At 43.2% G+C, this 24818-nt stretch overlaps 1 pseudogene; it reads right to left on the bottom strand.

Annotated features, from left to right (window-relative positions):
• Positions 1 to 3813: 3813 nt before the first annotated feature.
• Positions 3814 to 4427, bottom strand: LOC119523317 (annotated as a pseudogene).
• Between the last annotated feature and the right edge of the window lie 20391 nt (positions 4428 to 24818).

Raw genomic sequence — 24818 nt, 5'->3', positions numbered from 1 at the left:
GCCTCCTCAGGTAAAAACCTCTTCTAGTTGGATGCCTCTCTCTGCTCACCCCAGAAGCAGACAAACCCAGAGAAGAAGGATTCCACAATCCATGGGGCCCCTGTTTCACATTAAAATAAGAGCTTCAGGCCCTCTGAGGAGGCCTTCATTTTGGTTATGTTTTCCTCCTACAAAAGATAAGGATTATCAAGCTACTTTATTGTCTCCTAGGAAATGGATGTTTAGTGGCCCTGGACCTGTCAGCCTGAGGGCGCTTTCCAGAATGTCAAGCAATTATTGTTGATTTCCAAATCTACACTAGTGCTTTACAATAAACATAAACTGCCCTCACTGTTGACATTTCACCTCACAGTGTTGGGCTGGGTGCACAGAACTGAGCTACACACATTGAGAAAGAAGTCCTCACTGTTATCAAATGAGTCACAAGAACTTCCATAACTTCTTAAAAATGCAGCCATGATTCATATTCATCAGAAGCCTTGGGGGGTGGGGGTGGGGGGCTCTTTTCCAAGAATTAACCTACACTCAAAATTATGTGACTACATATGCAGCCTTGGAGTATTTTGCTCAGTTTTGATGATGATAACGTTTGTCTCTGAGCCTGGTAGAGTAAGTTATGATGTTGATGGACTGAGCTGACTGCCACTTCCAATTCCAGACTGTGCTCTATCCTTTACACTGAGTCTGGATGTCAGAAGACCTTCAACGCCACCAAACATAGTGTGGGATTTCCAAACTGGATGATATCTTAAAGTGGGTTTCTGCCCTATCTCTTTCCTTTCCTAGCCAAGGTTTTGGTTGAGTTTTGGCTAAGTTTTGTAGACTTGCTGTCTACTCTTCTTCATCTCCAATTCCTCTTCAATTCCACTCCAATCTGACTTTTGTCTCCACTCCCCACTCCCCTGAAACAATTTTTACCAAGGTCGCTTTGTTGCTAAATCCAATAGACAGCCCTCAGAACTACTTTTCTTTTATAAACAGCTTTATTGAGATATAATTCACATACCATACAATTCACTCATTTAAAGTGTATAAATCAATGGTCTTCAGTATTTTCACAGATATACACAACCATCACTACAGTCAATTTTACAACATCTTCATTGCCTCATAAAGAAACCCTTTAGCTATCACCACCCCCTCACGCCCCCGCCCCAGCTTTCCATCCTCCTCTCAACCCTAAGCACTCAGAACAAGTCTTACAGTGCTTTTTGAGGGGTTTGATCCAGTTGATCAATCCCACCTTCTTGAAACTTTCTTTCTTTTTTGTTTTTACTTTTTATGATAACATTTTAATTTTTGCTGATAATACAAATGTGTGCTCTTTATAGAAAAACCAGGAAACAGAAAAAATAATAATGAAGAAAATAAATATAATCTGTAACACCACCACCCACAGATAACCATTACTAACAGGTGTGAAACCTTAGAATAGTTTTTCTATGAAAACTATATACATATACTTTTTAAACAAAATTGCTATTTGATAAATATTATTTTTGTATCCTACTTTTCTCAATTGCCATTATATCATGATCATTATAGAATGTTTTAGAATATTCCTCTAAAACATGATTTTTAATGGCTGCATAGTCTTCTTTGATATTTGTTACACTTTTCTCTACCGGCCTCTCTCTTATTTCTCGGACTACTCCTTCTTCTTCCTCCATGCTTTCCTCTTACTCTGCCCCTTAAATGTCGATATTCCTCAGAGTTCCATTCGCTGTTCTTTTTTTCCTTAAGCTTTTTATTTTTGCAATAATTTCAAACTTACAGGACAGCTGCAAAATAATACAAAACCCATACAGAGAACTCCAACACTCCACCCATACCCAGATCCACTGATTTTCACATTTTACTACCTTTGCTGCATCATTCTGTCAATCTATCATCTATCTATTTTCTAAACATTTGAGAATAGTTTATATACATCATGCTCTTTGAACATATAATACTTCCATGCACATTTTCTAAGAACAAGGATATTCACTTATGTATCCACCTTAAGTACAGTTATCCAGTTCAAGAAATTTAACATTGGTATAAAGCTTACAGTCTATATTCCAATTTTTTCCTATGTCTCAATAAAACCCTTCTGGGCATTTCCCCTTCCATTATTAGATCCAGTCTAGGATCATGTATTGCATTTAATTGTCATCTCTTTAGTTGCCCTTTTTTAAAAAAAATTGTGAAAAAATATACAAACATAAACTTTCCCATCTCAACCACCCCCGCCCCCCGCATATCACTCAGTGGGATTAATCACATTCACAATGTTGTGTAACTGTCACCACCTTTCATTCTCAGAACTTTCTCATCACCCAAACAGAAACCCTACACCCATTATGCATTAACTCCCCATTCCTCCTGCTCCCCACCAACCTGAACTCAACTTTCTGTCTCTGTGTATTTGCATATTCTATTTCTTATTAAGTGGAATCATACAACATTTGTTCCTTTGTGTCTGACTTCTTTCACTCAACATGATGTCTTCAAGGCTCATCCATATAGTGGCATGCATCAGGACTTCATTCCTTTTTAGGGCTGAATAATATTCCATTGTATACATATTTTGTTTATCCATTCATCTGCTGATGGACAGTTGGGTTGTTTCCATCTTTGGACTATTGTGAATAATGCTGCTATGAACATCGGTGTACAAATATCTGTCCAAGTCCCTACTCTCAATTCTTTTGGGTATATGCCTAGAAGTGGGATTGCCCGGTTATATGGTAATTCTATGTTTAACTTTTTGAGGAACTACCAAACTGTTTTCCACAGTGGCTGTACCATTTTATAGTCCCACCAACAATGTCTAAGGGTTCCTATTTTTCTGCATATCAGTCAGCACTTATTACTTTCCATTTTATAAAAATAATAGCCATTCTAGTGACTGTGAACTGGTATCTCATTGTGGTTTTGATTTGCATTTCTCTAGTGGCTAAGGATGTTGAGCATCTTTTCATGTGCTTATTGGCCATTTGTATTTCTTCTTTCATCTTCTCACTTTTTAAACTCTTCCTATGCTGTCTCACAGTCTTGTCCACTCCCATGGCTTTAACTACAGATACTTCCAAATCTGTATCTTCAAGCCAGACCTCACCCCTGGTCTCCAAAAATATATATCTCATCTCTTCTGCTCCCAAAAGTGCTTCTCCTCCAGTATCCCCTTTTCCCATGGACCCAGTTTTCCACGCCAAGAATCTGGGGAATCAGCATTGGCTGCCCCCTCTTGCTTATCCCCACCACTCCATATTCAATAAATAACCAAATCCTGTGGATTCTACCTCCTCACATCTTTTGACTCTTTCTCTTCCTTTATATCCAACTTCCACCACCTTAGTACAGACTCCCATAATGTTTCAACTGGATTAATAAATCTTCTTCCTAATTACCTCCCTACCTTCATTCATGGAGCTCTCCAATCCATTCTAAGTTTGGATCTAAAGCATGTCACTCTCCTGCCTAAAATCCTTCATTGATTCTTACTGCCTTTAGGATAAATCCACCTATGACACATACCGTTTCTCCATTTCTTTATCAACTCTTACTCATTCTTCAAAATTCAGCTCAGATATTCCGCCCTTCACATACAAAGGCTGAGAAGTGGTGAAAGGTAGCCAGTGGCCTTTTTTTTCTGGGTGGGGGGAGGGGCATGCCAAATTACTTTATTTGAAGGAATGGTACAAATGAAAGATCTTGGTGGATGTTCATACAACTTATGGAAAAGGTAAAGGTTAACCCAACATGCATGCACTGCCATGGTAGCCACAGAAGTCACTACATGGCTATGGGGAGAAGCCAGCCTAAGGCTTAGCTCTTGTCACCACTGTTTCCCAGGGTGTGCTTGTCAAAGAGATACTCTGCCAAGCCAGATTCCAGGGGCCCCATCTTGTGCAAGTTGGTTACCTAGTCACCTGATTCTTTGATGGATTTCACCTGCTCATTCAGATAAAGAGGCTCAATGAAATCACACAAGTGGGGGGCATTTTTGTCAGTAGCCAATTTGTGCAGTTCCAGTAGCGACTGATTCACCCTTTTTTCCAAGTGTAATGCAAACTCCATTGCCTTCAGCCCACTCTCCCAGTCGTCAAATTCTGGTTTCCTGATATCCTGAAGGAAGATTCAGCCACCTCGTTGGTTCTGCAACTTCATGAGTTTCTCAGCATGTTTCCTCTCCTCATGAGATAGGTGAAGAAAATATTTGACAAAGTTCTTCAAAGCCACATCCTCACCATCAAAGTAGTAAGGCATGGACAGGTAGAGGTAAGAAGTGCAGAGCTCCAGGTTGATCTGACAGTTGATGGCGGCCTGGCTGTAATTCTGACACACCTGTGATGGTGACGTGGTTAGCATGGCAGGCGGCTGAGGAGAGGCAGCGGCAGGTGGCCTTGTGGGGGCCCAAGGTGGCAGAGGGCTGGCTCTAGGCACCAGGTTCCATTCAGGCACTGTTGAAGCAGGAAACTAAGGCGACTCTCTGCTAAGACATCTGGCACCAGTGACCTTTTATGCTAAATTTAGGAGTTTAAGTTTTATTCCCTCCACTTTTCTTATCCCTCTGTGTCTCCTCTGCCCTGCATATCTCTATAACTCTTACCATAATCCACCATATTGTCTATTTACTTGTGTACCTAATAGTTGTGTACCTAAATAGTTTTTTTCAGGTATTCATCTCTGTATCAGGACCTATGTTCCTGGCATGTGATAGGTGTTTCAGAAAAAATTTGATGAATGATGATTGAATGGAATGAATGGAGGTGGCCAAAAAGGAAATGACTTGATGCGTTCAAGTTGCATTGAAGCTGTCAATGTGAGAAGGCAGTCATTTTTTTATCTTGGCCATACCCCAGGCAGCACTTCCAGAATTGGAATGTTCTGCACAGCAGTCTTAGCTAAAAGCCATGTCCAGAATGGCCTGGAACAGACCCTGCTACTGAAAGACCATAAAGGTGTGTCACACACGCCAAACTACTTGGCCTGCATCACCATCACAATTATCCATTCTTCCAAGGGAAATGACCCAGCAACCTCGGTGAAGAATCCCTTTCCAGGGAAATATTAATTTCTGGATCCTGGTAGCCTCCTTTTACAAATGGCTCCCAAGAGCATCTGCTCCCACCTCCTTGCCTCTTCAGCACCAGTCACTGCTCTCTGCAGCTTCTTATAACCCAGTGGTTGGGGACAATGGGTCTGCATTGACCTCAGTTGATTTTAAAGAACGGGTAAACAAGAACCTTATCTGAGCTGTCACCACTCCTCCCTCCTCACCCTCAATCAAATTCTTAGGTTGAAAGAGGAGTGAAAATTACTCAGGTTGCTCTGAAGCACATTGTTGGAGATTCACCAACAAGGTTTCCCAGATTTGTCTTCTCTCAACATGTCACTCCAAGTTCAACAACTGTAGTTGGCCTTGCTGAATTAATAATGAGATGATTTTGCAAGACTTGGCTCCACAGTTTTCATTTCATTCTATTTCATTTCAATAAATATGTGTTAAGTACCTAATGTGTGCCAGGAACTCTGTTTGGGGCCATAGAGGATGCAAAAATGAATGAGCCAAGTCTCTCTAGTTGTTTAAATAACTAGCTCTAATACAAAGTAAGAGAAATAAGTGTTAAACAGCAGTATAAGCATTATGTTGTGGGAGCACAGGTGAAGAAAGGAAGGGGGACAGGAACTCACATTTACTAAACACTTATCTAAGGCTAGTCCTGTACATATATTGTCACAGAGATTAAGTCTGACTAAGGGAATCTGAAAAGTCTTCATGCACCAGAACATTTGAGTTGGGCCTTAAAAGATGAGTAAGAATTTGATAGGAGGAAAAATCAAAAGAAGAACATTTAAAGTTGCAAGAACAGTATGTAAAAAGGCAAGAGAGCACAAAAGTGCATGAGCTTTTCAAGGAATACAAAGTACTGGGCAGGCTGGACCATGGGGGTATAAAAGGGTAGTATGGGAAATGAGGCATGGAAAGGTGGGCTGGCACCAGATTTTGGAGGAGTTGGAGATTTGGAATGTATTTAGTAAGTAATGAGGAAGTACTAAAACCTTTTCAATGAAGAGCACGACAAGGTAGAACTGATGTTTTTGGGAGATGAATTTGGCAGGATAAACCAGGGATGGGATAGACTAGAAGTCGCAAGAGTAGATGGGAGGCTGTGTCAACAATCCAGGCATGATGTTATAAGGATTTGATCTAGGAAGGTGGCAGTGGTGATGAAAAAGAGGTGACATAGCCAGCAAGACTGCAGGAGGCACCATGGTGTAGTACAGAGTACATTGTATTGGGGCTCCAATCACCCTGGGTTCCAGTCCTGACTTCCAAGTACAGGCTATGTGGTTTTACCTTTCAGGTGAAGCTTTGAGAAATAAGCATCTTCAAGGTCTCTTACAGCTCTAATGGTCTCTGGTTCAGGCTTAGTAACTTGCCCAAGGTCACAGAGCCAGGATTTGGGCCCAGGCAGTCTTCTCTCTCGAGTCGGTATACTTTCATTGACATTTATACAGGACTAAAGGACCCAACTTGGTAAGGGATTAGCTGAGTAGGAGATTGGAACTGCCATTAATAGGAATAGGGAAGGTAGCTATGGTTGTTTGGAGCTATGTAGCCCAGAAAAACATGTTCTTAAACTTAATCTATTCCTGCAAATGTAGACCCATCATAAGTAGGTCCTTTTGAAGAGGCTACTTCAGTTAAAGTGTGGCCCACCTCAGTCAGGATGAGTCTCAATCCTCTTACTGGAGTCCTTTATAAGAATGAAATTCAGACACACAGGAGAGAAAGCCAGGGGGAGCAAGAAACTGAAGGTCAATGGAACCCAGAAGAGAAGGCAGAGGCCAGGAGAGGCCACTACATATATTGCCATATGACAGAGGAGCCCAGAACCATGGATCACCAGTAGCCAGCCCCAGAACATCACAGTCCTCGGGGACAAAGCATCACCTTGATGATGCCTTGATTTGGACTTTTCTCCTAGCCTCATAACCCTGAGCTAACATATTCCCATTGTTTAAGTCAACCTATTGCAAGGCATTTGCTTGAGCAGCCAAGGAAACTAAAACAGTAGCCTTGTGGGGGAAAATGGTGTTTCAGACATGTTGAGTGTGGGTGTTAGTGGAACAACTAGCTAGCTATTAGAAAGGTGGGATAGCAGCTTCTGGAGAGAGGCAAGGACAGGAAATTTCAAATTAGCAATCAAAAGCCTAAAGGCAATACTTGAAGCTAGGCAAACAGAGGAGTTTATAGAAAGAGGAAGCGAGTATAGGAGAGCAAAGAGCAAAAGCTGTGGGAAGTAAGAAAAGGATAAAAAAGACAAGGAACAACTGACTATGAATCTTGAACAAGTTGCTTCCATTTTCTGGCTCTTTAGTCTCCTGATTTGTAAAATGAGGGGGCTGGAATAAGTGAGCTCTATAAGGCTTTCAGGTCTGACATCTTATGCATAACCAGAGAAGATCGAAGACAACAGAACACCATGGAAACTGAAAAAGAGAGTTTCTAAAACTTGTATCCAATGCTTCAGAGATGTCAGGGACTGAGGACTTAGATGAAGCCACCACATTTAGCGATTTGAAGACCCTGTGAAAGGTAAGCACACTCTCTCTCCCTCTCATGATACTTATTTTCTCCTACCATCTCTAAATGTGAAGATTCTGCACAATTCCATTCTCTGCCTTTCACAAAGGCTCAACCACTCTGTGAACTGTTATCTCGACAAGGTGAATCCAAAGTCTCTGGTCCATACGATCCATTTTCACTTCCAAGCATATTTCCAACTGTCTATTGTACATATCTACCAGTCATTGAAATTTAGCTTACAGTAAAAAATAATATTAATAATAATAGCTAACATTTATTGAATACTTACTCTGTTTGGGGCCCTGTGCTAATCATATCACATACATTACCTCCTTTACTTTTTACAACTATTCTGTAAGGTTAGGTATTTTATTATGTCCATTTTGCAGGTGAGGAAGCTGAGGCTCAGAGATGTCGAATAATGTGCCCAAGGTCACACAACTGGGGATATTTCAGAGACAGGATTCTTCCTGATTCCAGAGCCCAAGAACATAATAATTTTACTATGATCAATCTAAAATCAAGTCATCATCTTTATTTCCTAAACCAGCTCACCTCTCTTACTTCTCTATTTCTATTTCTTTCTTCCCTAACATCTTGCCACTGTCTTAGAACAGGCCCTCATCCCCTGATGCTCAGATAATTATGGAAGTCTCTCAACTGGTCTCCCTGCTTGCAGTTTTACCCTTCCAATTTTGGACACGCAACCGACCTGACTTAAAAAAAAAAATTGCTGAAGCTTTCTCATTGTCTACATTACAGAATAAAGTCCAAACTCCTTAACATGGCTAGAAGACCCACCCTTCACAATCTGGCTCTGAGCACCCTTCACTTGAGGTGTATTGAGCCATTAGTCATCCCCAGACATGAACACAGACCTTCATATTTGCATGCCTGTGCTCACGCAGCCTTCTATCTACAATGCCCTCTCCACCCTTCACCAGAACTTCTACTCACCTTTCAAATCTCAGCTCCAACGTCATTTCCTCTGTGAAGACGTCTCTGATTCAACTCCTTCTTCCAACAGAAATGATGCTCCCTCTTCAGTACCCCCAGGTCTCTATGCCTCTCTTCTACTACACTGTGAATACCTTGGGGATAGCAACCATGACTTCTTCCTCTTCCTCTTCATATTCCTGACAGCCAAGGCACCCAATAAATGTTTGCTGGAATTAAAAGAGAGTTTGATAGTCATTTTCTGTCCATTGGTTACTGAATACATGGTGACTGGTATTGCTACTTTTTTTTTTCTAAGTGCACAGACTCTGGTCTCCTTGTGATGACCCACCGGGGTCCTTGCTTTCTCATCTCTCCTATCTCTACAACAAGAATCACCCACAGCCTCAGTCCTGATCCAGTCTCTCTAGACAGGCCTGCATCTACGCAGGGGGGACTTTGAAGGAATTTGACAGCTTGGCACGAAGCCAGATATGCATTTAAACTTTTTCCTCTTATAGAGACCTCGTTCTATCAGTAATCTCTCTCTTGCAAATTCTTCCTCTTCATTTTTTTCTACCAACCTGTACAATGTTCAACTCTCCAGAAACTTAAAAAAAAAAGGTTTTCCCTCTAGCTACAGCCCTATCTTCTGCCTTCTTTTCTCAGCCAGCTTTTCAGAAAAAGTAGTTCACACTCACCTTACCTCCCATCATACTTCAGTCCATTACAATCTGGCTTCTGCTCAACCAACCACTAAAAGTACTTTCATTATGGTCAGAAGTGACCTACACATTGCAAAAGCTAATGGACATACTTCAGAGGGAACTTCTCTGTAGTAGCCAATGCTATGAACAAACCACAATTCTGGAAAATTTCTCCTCTTTCAGTTTCCATGATATCATGCTCATGATTTCCTTCCTTGCTCTCCTTCCTCAGCTACTCCTCCTCTGTAGGTGTACCCCGAATCCTAGTCTCAGATTTCTTCCCTTCTTACTCCAACACTCTTAGTGAGTGATCTTGACTTCAACTGCCATCTGTCTGCAGATGACGCCTCCATCTTTATCTCAGATATTGATAGCTCCTGCCCACTCCCACCCCACCCCTCCAGCCCATTCCAGCTATTCCCAATATGAGCATCCATTTATCTGCAGACTGCCTCACTCCTCTCCTGGAATCTGTGTGAGGTCAGTGGATGAATATGCCAACAGTCTTCACCTTACATATGGGAAGATTTTTAAATTTATTTATATCCTATCGTGTGGTGAAGAGCAAAGTTTCTGGGGACTCCTGTGAGTGTATCGGATAGCAGCCATTTGTGGATATAGTGATGTCCGTTATAAGCATATTAAACTGAGATGAATGGATTCACCTAAAGATTTAGAGAGAGAAAAAAAATTAGATAGTCCAGGGGTTTCCCCCTCTCCCCACCACTATTCTCAATCAATAAATGTGGGCCCTGTAGTGAGATATGGCAGGAGATGTAGATCTCTTGCTTTTTCCTAATTGATCTCTGGCCCCATGGGAAAGTATGTTGGTCTCCAGTGTGACATCTTCCTCATGGATTTTTATTTAGGATGAATGTAACTGCTGTTGCTGGGGAGGAAGAGAAAATACAAAAGGGGAGGAGGCATTGGATTAAGGGCAATTTAAAGAAAAATCTTAAGTAAATAATAGTAAAAGTGGCCACATGGATATGGCAAAAATTGTGAGGGTAATGTTTGAATGACCAAAGTTTGGGAAACGTTGCTGGAGTATTCAGGTGGGAGGACTGGGCTAAACTGTGTCCTGGGAGAGTCTAGCAAGACACTCTAGCACTGAGTTGCAAAAAGACTAAATCACAATCCAACTGGTTTGTGGGGGGTGAATTCCTTTGGTTCTAGCTGAGGGCTGAGGGAGCCTATCCCAAGAGGGCAAGCGCATGGGCAGGCTCATCGGGAATAGCTGGGGCAGGGCAAGGACTGAGGCAAGGACCAACCAGGGCAAGGGCAGATGATCCCCGACCTTGCTAACTCTAGATCTGTGTTCCCAAAGGCCTTCTAAACACCGCTTGGATGTTCCTCAGGCACCTCTACTGGTATGCTGGAGCTGGCTTATACTGGCAGCCAATTGTTAACTCTTCAGGAATTTCACGAGTGGGTTGATGTCACATTGGCAGTTTGAAATTGGCCATGATGGGAATATTCACACCATGGAACTTGGTAAATCAAGCCTCCCCTTTCTAGAGCTGATGTTAAACATTTACCAACATTTACCAGCTCACCACTGGGCATCTCCAACTCAATATGCCCCAAAGTGAATTCCTTATGCCCTCCGTCAATAAAACCTGCTCCCCCTCCTATATTCCATAGCTCTATGTGAATGGTGTAACTATGAACCCACTTCAAGCAAGAAATCGTTGGAGTTGTCCACAACTCCCCTCTCTCCCTCGCTCACCATAGCAATCAATGAGTCTTGCCAACTCTCACTCAGAAATGTCTTCCTGAACTAATTCTCTCTGTCACTGTCTTAGTTCCAGCTCCCATCATTTTTTGCATGGACAATTGCAATAAGTCCCTGAGTGATCTGCCTGCCTCCAGTGCATCTCAGCACTGCTTCCCATGTGGTCTTCCTGAGATACTCCAATGCAATCCAGTCACTTGCCAACTTAAAGACCCCTTCCTAAGCTGGCTCTCCTTTACCTATAGGAGAATGTTCAAGATCTTCAGCGGCACTCACAAAAGCCTTCATAATCTGGTCAGGCCTTCTCCAGACTCACTACCATCTACCTCATGGTTCAGTATGAATTGCTTACTATTTCCCCAAACATGCCCTACTCTTCCAAAACTTTGGGCCTTTGCCCATGTTATTCCTTCTGCATAAATCCTCCTCACCATTCTAAGCCTGGAAGATTTCCCCTCTCCTTTTAAATACCCAGCTCAGAGTTAATATTCTTTGTGAACTCTCCTCGAGAAAAGTTAGTCCCCTCTGCCAACTACACACAATCTGTTTGTGCCTCTAATATAGGACTTGTCCTACAGTATTGTAGCTACCTGTTTTACAATGTGGCTCCCCCACTAGACTGTGTCTGACTTTTCATTGTACCCCAGAGCCTAGCATAGCACTGGAAACATAGTGCAAGCTCCAAAACACGTTGTTGAAAGAATAGATGGGAGAGAGAATGCGCGGGGTTGGTCCCCAGCTCTAATAACTGGGCTGTTCCCTGGTACATTGTATATAAAAGTCCCGGCCTTACACCCCTCTTCTGGTGCCCCCCGAATCCTACCTTGGTGCCCTGTCTGGCACCTCAGTTTTTGCAGGATTAGTGCTTCATCTAGTTCTTGCCAGTCCTTTTGACACCTGGCATCCTGCTCTGGAAGCCCAGGCCCTGTGGCAGGGCCTCTGTCTATGGCTGCCAGACACTCTAGCTGCCAACCACCTGCCTGCCTGGGCTTCCCCCAAGTGTCTGCTGCCTCCTGGTTACCCAGATGCTTGTTCTACTGCCTGTCTAAATAGCTGGCCAAGGGCTCTGTTTCTGCTTCTGCTGGGACCTTGTGGGACCTTCTGCTTTATCTTGGCCCATCCACCTGCTCTCAAAGCCATGCCCTCCTGTTCTGGCTTCCCTTGCCACCAAGAGTCCCATTTCTATCATTGTTCAACTTGAAGATGGAGATTAGGTAGAACATATTGGTGACATTCATGGGCTCTCGACTCTAACTGCCTCGAGTCAAATCCCACCTCTTCCACTTACAGCTATCTTGTGTGATCTTGGGGCAGGTCACTTCATCTCTTTGATCTACGTTTGCCTCACCCGCAAAATGGGCATAATGATGACACCTACATCATAAGATCAATGCGAGATTTAAATAAGATAATGTGTTTAACACAGTAACTGGCACATAGTAAACATCAGTAACTATTTACTTTCATTATTATTTTTATGCTCCATCCAGGACAAAGTTGGCACCCAGCAAATGTGGGTTGAGAGGAGAGGAAGAGGAGGAATAAGAATCACTGGTTATTGACAGTGTGCTGATTAAAGTCTATTCTAGCTGCTAACCCCACTCCCACCTCAAGATGCAAATAAATACCTTGTGGACATGTGGTTCTGTCACTTAGCTATTTCTGAAATCCTACCTCCTCTAGGAATCCTTTGCCTGTGAGAGCCAATAGGTTTCCCGGTCCCAATCTGCCTACATCTAAACCTCTTCCCACCCCCACTTTTCACTGTAATTACATGCATTCATCCTGATTTCTTAGCCCCAAATTGCACTGACCTCTCAGATGTGAGGTTGATGTGAACATTCTGGGATTACACATTTTACACATTAGCCTCTCTACCTACCCACGGCATGCACACTTTCTGCATTTTTCGGAGTCACTCAGCCTTTGCTGTCACTGATTGTTAGGGCAAGGACCGTTTATAAACTAACCAGGATAGAGCTTTGGATAGAGAGATGCTTCAGAATTGTTTGGTGATGAAGATGAAGGAGAGGAGCTGGAAGCAGAAGCCAGGGAGGGAGTAGGATTTGTGTCTCCACTCACTCTTCACCCCAGCAGGGACAGAAAGCATGCTGCCTTTTTCCTGTTCATTGGCTGCATTCCTCCCAGAGGCCAGAGGGGCAAGCCTGGACGATGCAAATGAGCCCTAGATGGGACTTAGCCAAGGGGCCTCCTACGGGAGAGCAGGGGGGCTTGGCCAGGAGGGAATAGAAAAGGAAGGTGCCTATGTTTTTCTCAGCACCTTCTTTCTTTTCCCCAAGCGGCAAACTACTTTCCTCTCCCAGATCCTGAAGTGCAACAGCTCCCTCAGAATGTATTCCTGAGTCTGAGAACACGAACTCTTTGCAGACCAGGTGGTCCCTGAGGCTCTAGCCTTTAGTATGAGACACCGACTCAGGGGTATGTGTTGTGCACCCATTGTGTACAATGTCTTATACAAGACAGTATGAAACCTATGTGAAACTGGAAGCTTTCAATCACAGGGTTTAGCTGAGGGATAAGAGACATACCAGAGAAGTGATGATGATTGTGTGAGCATGAAGGAGCAGCTAAAACTACAGGAAGCAGCCCAAAGGCCAATTCATTGCCAACTTCCCACTACAGATCTTCTACTGGCTACACCTGACCCTATGCAGCAAAGCACTGTCATGAGGATATGTGTGGGCATGACATAGCTAGGGTCCCTTGCCCAGTCAGGTGAGAGTTCATTCATTCATCTATTTAAGCAGACTGGTTCGAAGACAGCTTCTTAGTTCAGTCTCAGCCCCAATTCTCTTGCCCCCACCCCCCAGCCCCAGCCCCATCCATTAGCGACTGCAGGTGTATTTCCTCTTTAGGGCTGCAGTCCCCAGCAAAGTTGTCAGGTGCCTGATGCAAATGCCCAAGGGAAACACGGAAACATCTGTCAACTTCCAACCCTAACTGTGCCTCCCTCGAGTCCTCCTTTAGTTAGGCCGGGGTCCTAGGGTCTGGAGTTGAACCGAACACCTAAGAGGCAAAAATCCCGGCTATCGTTTCTCCCTTACCCACCCCCAACATGTGAATGGGAAAGCTCCAAGAATAGTGACGGGTTAAGCTCCTTATAAGGAAATGAACCTCCTCTTTCCTGTGCGGAAATTGTTTTTTGCTTCTATATGTTTAAAGTACTTTAACACTGTAAAAACCATACCCGACGGGATTCACAAAAACCACTCCCCGAGGTGAGGGGGTGGGGAAGTAGGAGCGAAGGGGAAACGATGGCGGGGAGGGGCGGGTATCAGGAAGGCGAGTGAGCGAAGAATCTGAGGTGTGAGTCATCAAAAAGAAGCCGGGAAAGCGAGCGGAACTAGTAATCTGAGCTGGGAAATAGACGATCATTCATTAGTCGCAGGTTGTGTCAATCACATCCGCTCCGCAAATGACCGGCGAGCCTCTCGGGCCTCTCAGACCGGAAAAAGGGTCTTGGTGGGCGGGCTAAAGGCTTTGAAATCGGAAAAGGCAGAGCATGAGTGCGCCGTCAGAGGGGTCTGATGCAGCGTCGGCGGGCTTCGTAGAAAGATGGCGTATGCCATCAAGGTCACATGGCCTCTTTAGGGGACTAAAACAAAATACTAGCTAAAAACGATAGGAAAGGCCATCACATGATTCACATTTTCAGAAGTAGCCTCGATTCCAATTTTTTTTTTCAATTAGATTCATGAACTCACTTTTATTTGTTAGAACACGTGTCCTAATTTGGGGTTCAGAAAATGTCATCTGAACAGTATTATGTGAAGGTAGGAGTTTCATTGGGGCCCGTCTCCCTCAGGGGGACGGGAACCAGGGGTTGAGGGGAAGCCAGGGGACCAAGGCAACTGCAGAATCAGAAGGCAGCACAGGCCAGACCGGAAGCTCAGGCTCTAAGGTCTTTGCGTAGAGAGCAATGTGGGAAGCAGATTTTGGGAGGGACGGCAAATCTCACCAGATCTACGTCAGGCTAAAGTCTAGGCAGCTTTGTCTAACCTCTGACCACTCACCTATTTTGAAAGCTGCCCTGGCAAAAAGGACTTTATGTTGGGCACCCAGAAGGTTCATCTGTGGTTAGTAGTGGGGTACCACAGAAATTAAACTCAGGCTTCAAAGGTGTGCAAGAACAGAGGCAGTAGCAGAGGGATTAACCTTTTCATTAGGCTGGTCTTGTTAAGAAGCTCTGTCCATCCCAGTTCAAGCCATCCCCTCAATCTACTAAAACCCCAATTATGAGGAATAATCAGGCCATTCTAGTTCTAGCTTTATTGATAGCTTTGAATCTATTCAGGAATAGGGTTTGAGGGAAAAGGGGGCCACCATCTGTCTTATTCCTTGAGGCCCCGTTTCTCCCTCCCCTAACTTTCTAGAAGGGCTGTACGGATCCTAAGTATAGACTTAGGGAACAGATTTCTTGTGGAGGAGTTTGGGCTCAGTCATTCTAGAACGGAATAGTCCATTCAGGAGGAAATGTCACCTGAACTTGAACTCATGAGGGAACCAGACCTTTTTACCATTTACTCCCTTGGCCACCCTAGAGATGCACAATAATTTCTCTTGGTCAAATCTGAAAGAGAGATCTTGTATCATCTGTTCCAGATATTCAAGCCATCATAAGAGTGTGTGTGAGTTGGGGGTGGGTGGAGAGAGGGGGGCTGGCACCGTTACCCAGATCAGAGTGCCTCTGAAAGGCTGACTACACCCTACATAGATGTCTGTAGTCTGGTGCTCTCAATTTAGGAAGGAGGGAAAGGAGGTTGCTATGCAAGTGTGCTGTATCCTAGCTCTGCCACCAGGTGGCACCAAATCACAACCATAGCTCCAAAGGAAATCAGGAAATGGACCTTGAGAGCCCTTGAACTATTTTTCTCTCCCTCGCAGCACCCCTCATGGAATTAAAGACTAAGAAGCCTTTCAGATATGGTGGATAACTAAAGAACACTCCTTCATTGAGAACGCGTGAATCCTTACGCTAGAGCCACTTTCAGCTGAAGATTCCTAGGATTTAAATGTGGCCTTAGTTCCCACCCTTCCCTGAGAACTGTTTCTCAGTTTCTCTCAGATAAGGAGAAAGGTGATTTTCCTAGAATCCTTCCAGATGCCTCCATCCTCCAGAAAAGTTATTTTTCTTCAAGAAAGTCAGTTGAAGAACAACAGACATGAGACCAAGGAGGCTTTGCTCAAATTCTGGTCCCCCATCTGAATGTTCTATCATGGGCATGCTGGGAAGACCTTTATGTAATGTAAAGGAGTTAAGTGGCCAACTAGCCTCTCATCGCCTGTTAGAGTAGAACAGAACTGCTTCGAGCACCTCAAACATGCTCCACGAATTCCCATTCCCTGGAGGCTACCTTCTCTCAGCCGTCTCTATCTGTTGAATCAGTCCCACTTGTCAAGGTGCAGATTAAATTTCATGAAGCCTTCTTGGGTTTCCCCCAGTCTGAAGGGATTGCCTTCTCTTCTAAACTGCCACAACAATTTGTACTCCTCTTGTGCCGTTTGACCCAGTTTTCTACTTTATATTATGGCTATTCGTGAATATATCTCCCCTACAAAATTGTGAGCTCCCCGAGGGCAAGGACCATGTCTTATTTATCTTTTTATGCCCTGTACTGATAAACACAGTAGGCACTCCATTAGTAATAATAATAGTAATAATATTTTACATTTTTATAGCACTTACAGTTTACAAAGCACATTCACATACATTTTCTCATTTAGTCCTGACAACAACAACCCTGTGAGGTAGGTTTTATGATCCCTGTTTTACAGATGAGCAAACAGACTCGGAGAAGTTAAACAACTTGCCCAAGGTCATAAGGCTAGGAAGGGGCAGAGTGGATCTGAGAGAGAATGTAGGTCTTCTAACCCTAAATTCAGTTCTTTCAACGTGAGCCGAGCCGTTTGACTGGAAATTCTTTCATGGGGACAAGCCTTGGGGCTCATTCTGGGGACTGGGGAGAAGGAAGGAGAAGATCTAAAGGTCAAACTCCTCTCATTTCAGTCCCACTCCCTTTTCCCTCCCCACTCCCTTGTTTCAAAAGAGGATTTTGGAAAACACTCTTATTTTAAGAATGACCTGATGGGAGATATCTTGTGGATAAGAAGGGAAAATGTGGAAATGTGGGGTGAAGATAGGCCAGTAAGGTGTACTCGCAGCTGGATGAACAGCTATAACCCGAAGAGTGTTGACTAATGGATCTTTGTCAGCCTGGAGGGAGGTCTACCAACGTGTTCTGTCCTTGTCTCTGGCCTGTCCAATAATTTAATTGATGACTTGGATTGGGACATTGATGGCATACTGATCAAATTTGTAAATGACATGAAGCTGGTTTCGTTTAAGATCCCAAGAGGCTCTAATGAGTCAGGAAGATGCAGTGTAAAGTTTCATATTCGAGCTTGTCACAACCAAATGCTTAAGTGCAAGGTAGTAGAGACACAACTTAATAACAGTCTGTGTGAAAAGATTTTAGGTGTTCGAGGGGACGGTAAGCTCCTCTATTTTTGACACTAGCTGCCCAAAATGCTAATGCATTCAGATCCAGAATGAGGGAGATTACAGTTCTGCTTTCTTCTCTGCTCATTAGACCACAGTGGAGTCTTGTCTTCAGTCTTGGACATCTTACATGAACAGGGACATTTGCAGCCTGGAGCATGTACAAAAGAGAGGGACCAGGAGTGTGGAAGGACTTTAAAAATGTTCTTATATGATCCTCTGGAGCTATTTATTCTGGAGAAGGGATCAAAAGAGTGATCAACAGGTGGGGGGTTGGGATCCAGTTTTCAAATATTGGAAGCTCCATTATATAAAAGAGGGATTTGGATGTGTTTTTCTTTGTAAGAGAGCACAATCAAGAGCAAAAGGTGGGTGCTATGGGGAAACAGATTTTGACTTATCCTAAGGAACAACTTTAACATGGTTTGGGATGACCAGATACGCCATGGTCTGCTTTGAGAGGAAGAGATTTTCCCATCACTGGAGGCATTTAAGTGGAAGCAAGATAACTACGTGGCAAGGAGGTTGCTGAAGGGAATCAAGCATCAGATCATAAGGGAGGGGAACTAGGCAACCATTAAGGCTGACACTATAATTTTGGGATTCAAGTGGGGGGGATAGAGGTGAAAATAGTTGGCGGTCTTAGAGTGGGTACCTCTTAACTAGCTATTAGCTGTTTCCAGTCTCTCCTTCTCCAGCTCGCCCTGCACCTAGGCTCCAGAAATATTTTCCTGAAAACTTGACCATGAGACCTTCCAGCTCAAGGGTCGTGAAAATCTCAGTAACCCTAGCAGTCATCTGGTTCTGTCCTTTATTAGAGGTTTCAATCCCCTTCACGTTGTCCATGCTGAATGGGTATCCTGTCACTGCTTGGATATCTCTAGTGATGGAGAGCTGTGTGCCTTTTAAGCAATTTTGGAGAGCACTACTAATCATTAGAAAGCTCTTCCTGAAACAGCGCGAAATGCTTATGCTAGGATGTTGGGATTAGGAATTTTTTTTCTTCTCTGTTTTTCAAACTGTTGGTAATAAATTTCAAAGGACGTCGACAGGCTGGAATCATGAGTCAAATTTTTTTATTACCTATTTTTTTCTTTATAAAAAAGAAGGAGAAGAAAACCATCTTCCTGATATTAAACCAAGATCTGCTTTCCTATAACTTCTCCCCATTAGATCTTGGCACTCTTGGAGTCATACGGAAATAATCTACAGCCTCCTCTTCCCCATGAGTCCTGTTATGATCTGGTGACAGTGGCCAAGTTTCTCCCGGGGTTCCCTGGTCCCTTAGCTATTCTCAATACTCTTCTCTGGATATGCTTTTGTTAACATCTGAATATGCTTTTGGCAACATCTCCCCTGTCGTGTGGTGCCCGTAACTGAACAGAGGTGTGGCCTGACCTGTGTACAGTAGCACAAGATGATCACCACCTTTATTCTGGGTATCATTCTCTTTTAATACAGCCCAAGGTCACAACAGTTTTTGTAGCAACCAAACAACACTTTCAGCTCATGACTCATGATGAGCTTTCATTTACACTAAAAACCCTCTAAGCCACATATCTCACATCCTACACATGTACTGTTACATTTTGGAATGCAAATAAGGGATTTTATATTTGTCCCTGTTCATTTTCATTTTGCCTTGGTGAGTCCATCATTACCAGCCTCTTGACATCTCTATGAATCCTGATTCTGTCATCTCACATATTGGCTCTACCTCCCAGCTTTGTGTAATTTGCAAATTTGATCTAGTGACATTAAAACAGAGCCCTTTTGTGTGCAGTTATTCAACCAGTTAATAATCCACCTAGGTTTACCTTTACCCACTCCACATGTCTCCAAATTGTCCCAAGAGTATCATAAGAGAACGTTTTGTTGAACTCCAGATTCACCCTGGGTATAGCATTCCTCTCATCTATCCATCCAGTCTCCCTATCAAAGGAAATGAGCTGAGCAAGGGCATGATTTGTTTTTCCTGAATCCATGCAGGAGCTGAGTGGTCTTCAAGTGCTCACCAACCATCCTTTTAATCATTTGCCCTATAATTTTGCTCTGAATCAATATCAAAGTTATTGATCTGCAATTTGTGGAATTCATCTCGTCCCATTTGTAAAAGCAGGGGGCCCACATCTGCCCATCCACAAGCTGCAGCATGCATCTTCTCCATTCCCCCTGTGGGGTTTTCAAAACCGCCACCAATTGTCCTGCAATTTGAGCTGCAAGTCCTCTCAGTGCCCTGGGCTGTTATTGACCAAGACTGTGAGGTGGAGTTACTCAGAGCAGCTAAAAGCTCTCTTTTACTCGACTGCTTTCAGGAGCCTCTCTCTTGGTGTTCATTCTGTCCTTTCTGTTCATTCTGAAAATCCTTCTTGTGGCAGAAGAGGAGGTGAGGAGTCTTTGTTTTCTCTCTAAAACCCTTAGTAAAAGAGTTCTGTCAGGGCGTTCCCATCACTCATCCCATAATACCCAAACTCTTCTGCTGCTATGAAAACCTCCACGACCCGCCTTTCCAATCGGATTTCTCACCATTTCCTTTGAACATTCTACTTCGGTCAGGTCAGTCTCCCTACTGCTCCCTAAATGTGCCTTAGGCCTTATCTCCGTGCTTTGGCTGAGGCTCTTCTCCCAATCTGGAATGCCCACTACTCCACCCACCCACTCACCCCCACAAATCCCACCATAACCTTTCTTGAAATTTCCCCTGCCTCTTTACCCTTTACCGTACACTGGAGTTCACATGCTAGATTATCTGTTTCATTCAGTTGATCATGGTCCAGTTTTGTCTTCCAGATTGTCTGCCTATCCCCACCCCCCCAAAGGGGTGTCTTCTATCCCTCATAGTATATAAACTAGCACTGGGTCAGGCCCACAGTCCTGGTAATGCTTCCTATGGAGACTTCCACAGGAACCAACTTCTGGTCCCTAGATAGTTGTGTCCAGCTCTCAAAAGGACTAGAATAGAAACCAGAGAAATCTATGGAGGCAGACGGGACCCAGTCTAGGCACGAATGAGTTTTGCATTGTGAAATGAAATCCAAGTATATCCTCAGCCTCTCTTCAAACAGGGAGCTGGACTTTTCAGGTGGGCTGAGGGTAGTCAGCATCAAGGCTGAGAATACTGCTACCCTGGGGCACAGCATTGACTGTCAGTTAGAAGGAAATCCTGCTTGTCTTGGAGGTCACCTTTTCCATCCAGACTTCTCAAAGGTGTGAAGACCAACTGAAACCACTCACTGATGGGCTCCCAATAGGGTTGGATCTGGTTTTGCCATAACACCTTTTTTTTTTTTTTAATCTTCATTTTATTGAGATATATTCACATACCACGCAGTCATACAAAACAAATCGTACATTCGATTGTTCACAGTACCATTACATAGTTGTACATTCATCACCTAAATCAATCCCTGACACCTTCATTAGCATACACACAAAAATAATAAGAATAATAATTAAAGTGAAAAAGAGCAATTGAAGTAAAAAAGAACACTGGGTACCTTTGTCTGTTTGTTTGTTTGTTTCCTTCCCCTATTTTTCTACTCATCCATCCATAAACTAGACAAAGTGGAGTGTGGTCCTCATGGTTTTCCCAATCCCATTGTCACTCCTCATAAGCAACATTTTTATACAATTGTCTTCGAGATTCATGGGTTCTGGGTTGTAGTTTGATAGTTTTAGGTATTTACTGCTAGCTATTCCAATTCATTAGAACCTAAAAGGGTTGTCTAAATTGTGCGTAAGAGTGCCCACCAGAGTGACCTCTCGGCTCCTTTTGGAATCTCTCTGCCACTGAAGCTTATTTCATTTCCTTTCACATCCCCCTTTTGGTCAAGAAGATGTTCTCCGTCCCACGATGCCGGGTCTACATTCCTCCCCGGGAGTCATATTCCACGTTGCCAGGGAGATTCACTCCCTTGGGTGTCTGATCCCACGTAGGGGGGAGGGCAGTGATTTCACCTTTCAAGTTGGCTTAGCTAGAGAGACAGGGCCACATCTGAGCAACAAAGAGGCATTCGGGAGGAGGCTCTTAGGCACAATTATAGGGAGGCCTAGCCTCTCCTTTGCAGCAACCGTCTTCCCAAGGGTAAAACCTACGGTAGAGGGCTCAACCCATCAAACCACCAGTTCCCTATGTCTGTGGCCATGTTAGCAACCATTGAGGTGGGGTAGGCCAATACCCCTGCATTCTCCACAGGCTCCTCAAGGGGGCACTACATATTTTTTTCCTGTTTTTTTTTTTGTTTGTTTGTTTGTTTTTTAACCTGTTCTTCCTTTTTAAATCAACTGTATGGAAAAAAAAAATTAAAAACAAACAAACAAACAAACAAACAAACAAAAAGGAAAAACATACAATAAAAGAACATTTCAAAGAGACCATAACAAGGGAGTAAGAAAAAGACAACTAACCTAAGATAACTGCTTTACTTCCAACCTGTTCCTACTTTACCCCAAGGAAGTTACATAATATAGCAACATTTCTGTGAACTTGCTCCTACTATATCCATCAGAAATTAACAGACCATAGTCATTCCTGGGCATCCCCAGAACGTTAAATAGCATATCTGTTCTTCTTGGATTACTGTTCCCCCTTCCTTAATTGCTCTCTATTACTAGTTCCCCTACATTCTACATTATAAACCATTCGTTTTACATTTTTCAAAGTTCACATTAGTGGTAGCATGTAATATTTCTCTTTCTGTGCCTGGCTTATTTCGCTCAGCATTATGTCTTCAAGGTTCATCCATGTTGTCATATGTTTCACGAGGTCGTTCCTTCTCACTGCCGTGTAGTATTCCACCGTGTGTATATACCACATTTTATTTATCCACTCATCTGTTGAAGGACATTTGGGTTGTTTCCATCTTTTGGCAATTGTGAATAATGCTGCTATGAACATTGGCGTGCAGATATCTGTTCGTGTCACTGCTTTCCGCTCTTCCGGGTATATACCGAGAAGTGCAATCGCTGGATCGAATGGTAACTCTATATCTAGTTTTCTAAGGAACTGCCAGACCGACTTCCAGAGTGGCTGAACCATTATACAGTCCCACCAACAATGAATAAGAGTTCCAGTTTCTCCACATCCCCTCCAGCATTTGTAGTTTCCTGTTTGTTTAATGGCAGCCACTCTAATAGGTGTTAGATGGTATCTCATTGTGGTCTTAATTTGCATCTCTCTAATAGCTAGTGAAGCCGAACATTTTTTCATGTGTTTCTTGGCCATTTGTATTTCCTCTTCAGAGAACTGTCTTTTCATATCTTTTGCCCATTTTATAATTGGGCTGTCTGTACTATTGTCATTGAGTTGTAGGATTTCTTTATATATGCAAGATATCAGTCTTTTGTCAGATACATGGTTTCCAAAAATTTTTTCCCATTGAGTTGGCTGCCTCTTTACCTTTTTGAGAAATTCCTTTGAGGTGCAGAAACTTCTAAGCTTGAGGAGTTCCCATTTATCTATTTTCTCTTTTGTTGCTTGTGCTTTGGGTGTAAAGTCTAGGAAGTGGCCGCCTAATACAAGGTCTTGAAGATGTTTTCCTACATTATCTTCTAGGAGTTTTATGGTACTTTCTTTTATATTGAGATCTTTGGTCCATTTTGAGTTAATTTTTGTGTAGGGTGTGAGGTAGGGGTCCTCTTTCATTCTTTTGGATATGGATAGCCAACTCTCCCAGCCCCATTTGTTGAATAGACCATTATGACTCAGTTCATTGACTTTGGGGGCCTTATCAAAGATCAGTCGGCCATAGATCTGAGGGTCTATCTCTGAATTCTCAATTCGATTCCATTGATCTATATGTCTATCTTTGTGCCAGTACCATGCTGTTTTGACAACTGTGGCTTTATAATAAGCTTCAAAGTCAGGGAGTGTACGTCATTGCCATAACACCTTGAATTCTTAAAGGAGAGGCAGTGTCTAAGTACCCACCCACCCCACCCCCGTCAAATAGAGAGCCTCCTAATTTGGAGGTACACACACACACACACACACACACACACCAGGATAGGAGGCCCAGTTTGGTAATATCTGAGATGGAACAATCAAAGGATCATAAAACCGAAGACTCTGAATCAGCCTCATAAGGTCACAAAATCCAGCCCTCAGTTTTCAGGAAGATGAAAACCACCAGCGCTTTTCTTTGTAATCATTCATTCAATTTGGCAACTGTTACTGAGGATTTACTAGGTGCCCATGATCATCTCCTATCCATACCAGAGTTTTTCTGAGTGTCTAACTTAATCTCATTTTCCCCTCTACCATTCTCAGATGAAATGGAGAACAAGTCATAAGCTCTGTCCTGATTTAGGAGTAACCATTTTTAAGATGGTTACACACACTTGTCACATAGTAGGTACACTGCAGTGATCGAATGTTACTTCATCAGCTTCTGTCTTTCTAAATTAAAAAAAAAAACAAAACCACTCAGTCTTTTGGCATATTGTTTTTGCTCTTTTCCAGACCCCCTCCAAGCTTTTCCACACACTGTGAAAATTGTTGACCAAGGGTAGACCCATTAATACTTTAAAGGGCCTAACTGGTGCTAGGTAGAGTGGGAAAAGTCGAGTAATCTCAACTTGATTTTATTTGATAACTGGATTGCATTCTAGGTCTGTTTCTGACATTCACTGTGAGGTTGGATTTTTCTGGGCCCATTTCCCCAGCTATAAAATGAGTGCATTGGACCAGATGACGCGAAGGTTTCTTCTAGTTCTAAAATTCAGACTCTGATTACTTCCCAACTCCTCCATTGCTGTATTTTTATGATATGCCAGTATCCACATTAGTTTTAGAAAGCAGAAAGGAAAGAAGGGAGGAATAAAGGAAGAAAATCAGTTCTACACTATAGACTCCTTCTACTTGTGACTCACCCTGACGCCTTCCTCCCCCCACCCCCAGCCCCCAGTTTTTAAAATTAAAAAAAAAATTTTTAAGTGTACTTGTGTCAAGTCAATCATTGTCCATCTCTCTCATACCCATGTACCATATTACTAGATCAGTTCTGGCTTTTGGTCTTTGTGTATACTACCTGTCTTCGTCCCCTCTGAGTATCATCCTGGTCATGATGGTTCATTTCACTCGTTTTGTCAGGGTCACTTTGAAGAATTCTATTCCTGGTTTCTGAGGTGTCAGCAACCCCACCCAATTGTCATACTCGATGAGCAGACTCCCAGTTCAATCCTTCAAGTCAGTGCGAATAATACAAAAGACCACAAATACTAACCCAGTGGGGCCCCACTGAATCCATCCCCCAGGGTTGACAGGGAGCCACGTTATCACAATCCTGGAGACATCTCGCTCCCAGGGCCCCAAGGCCTTTTCCAATTCTAATTCACAGA

Source organism: Choloepus didactylus, chromosome X, assembly GCF_015220235.1.
Source record: "Choloepus didactylus isolate mChoDid1 chromosome X, mChoDid1.pri, whole genome shotgun sequence".
In the NCBI taxonomy this organism is placed as follows: domain Eukaryota; kingdom Metazoa; phylum Chordata; class Mammalia; order Pilosa; family Megalonychidae; genus Choloepus; species Choloepus didactylus.
This window is presented reverse-complemented; position numbering and strand designations above follow the sequence as displayed.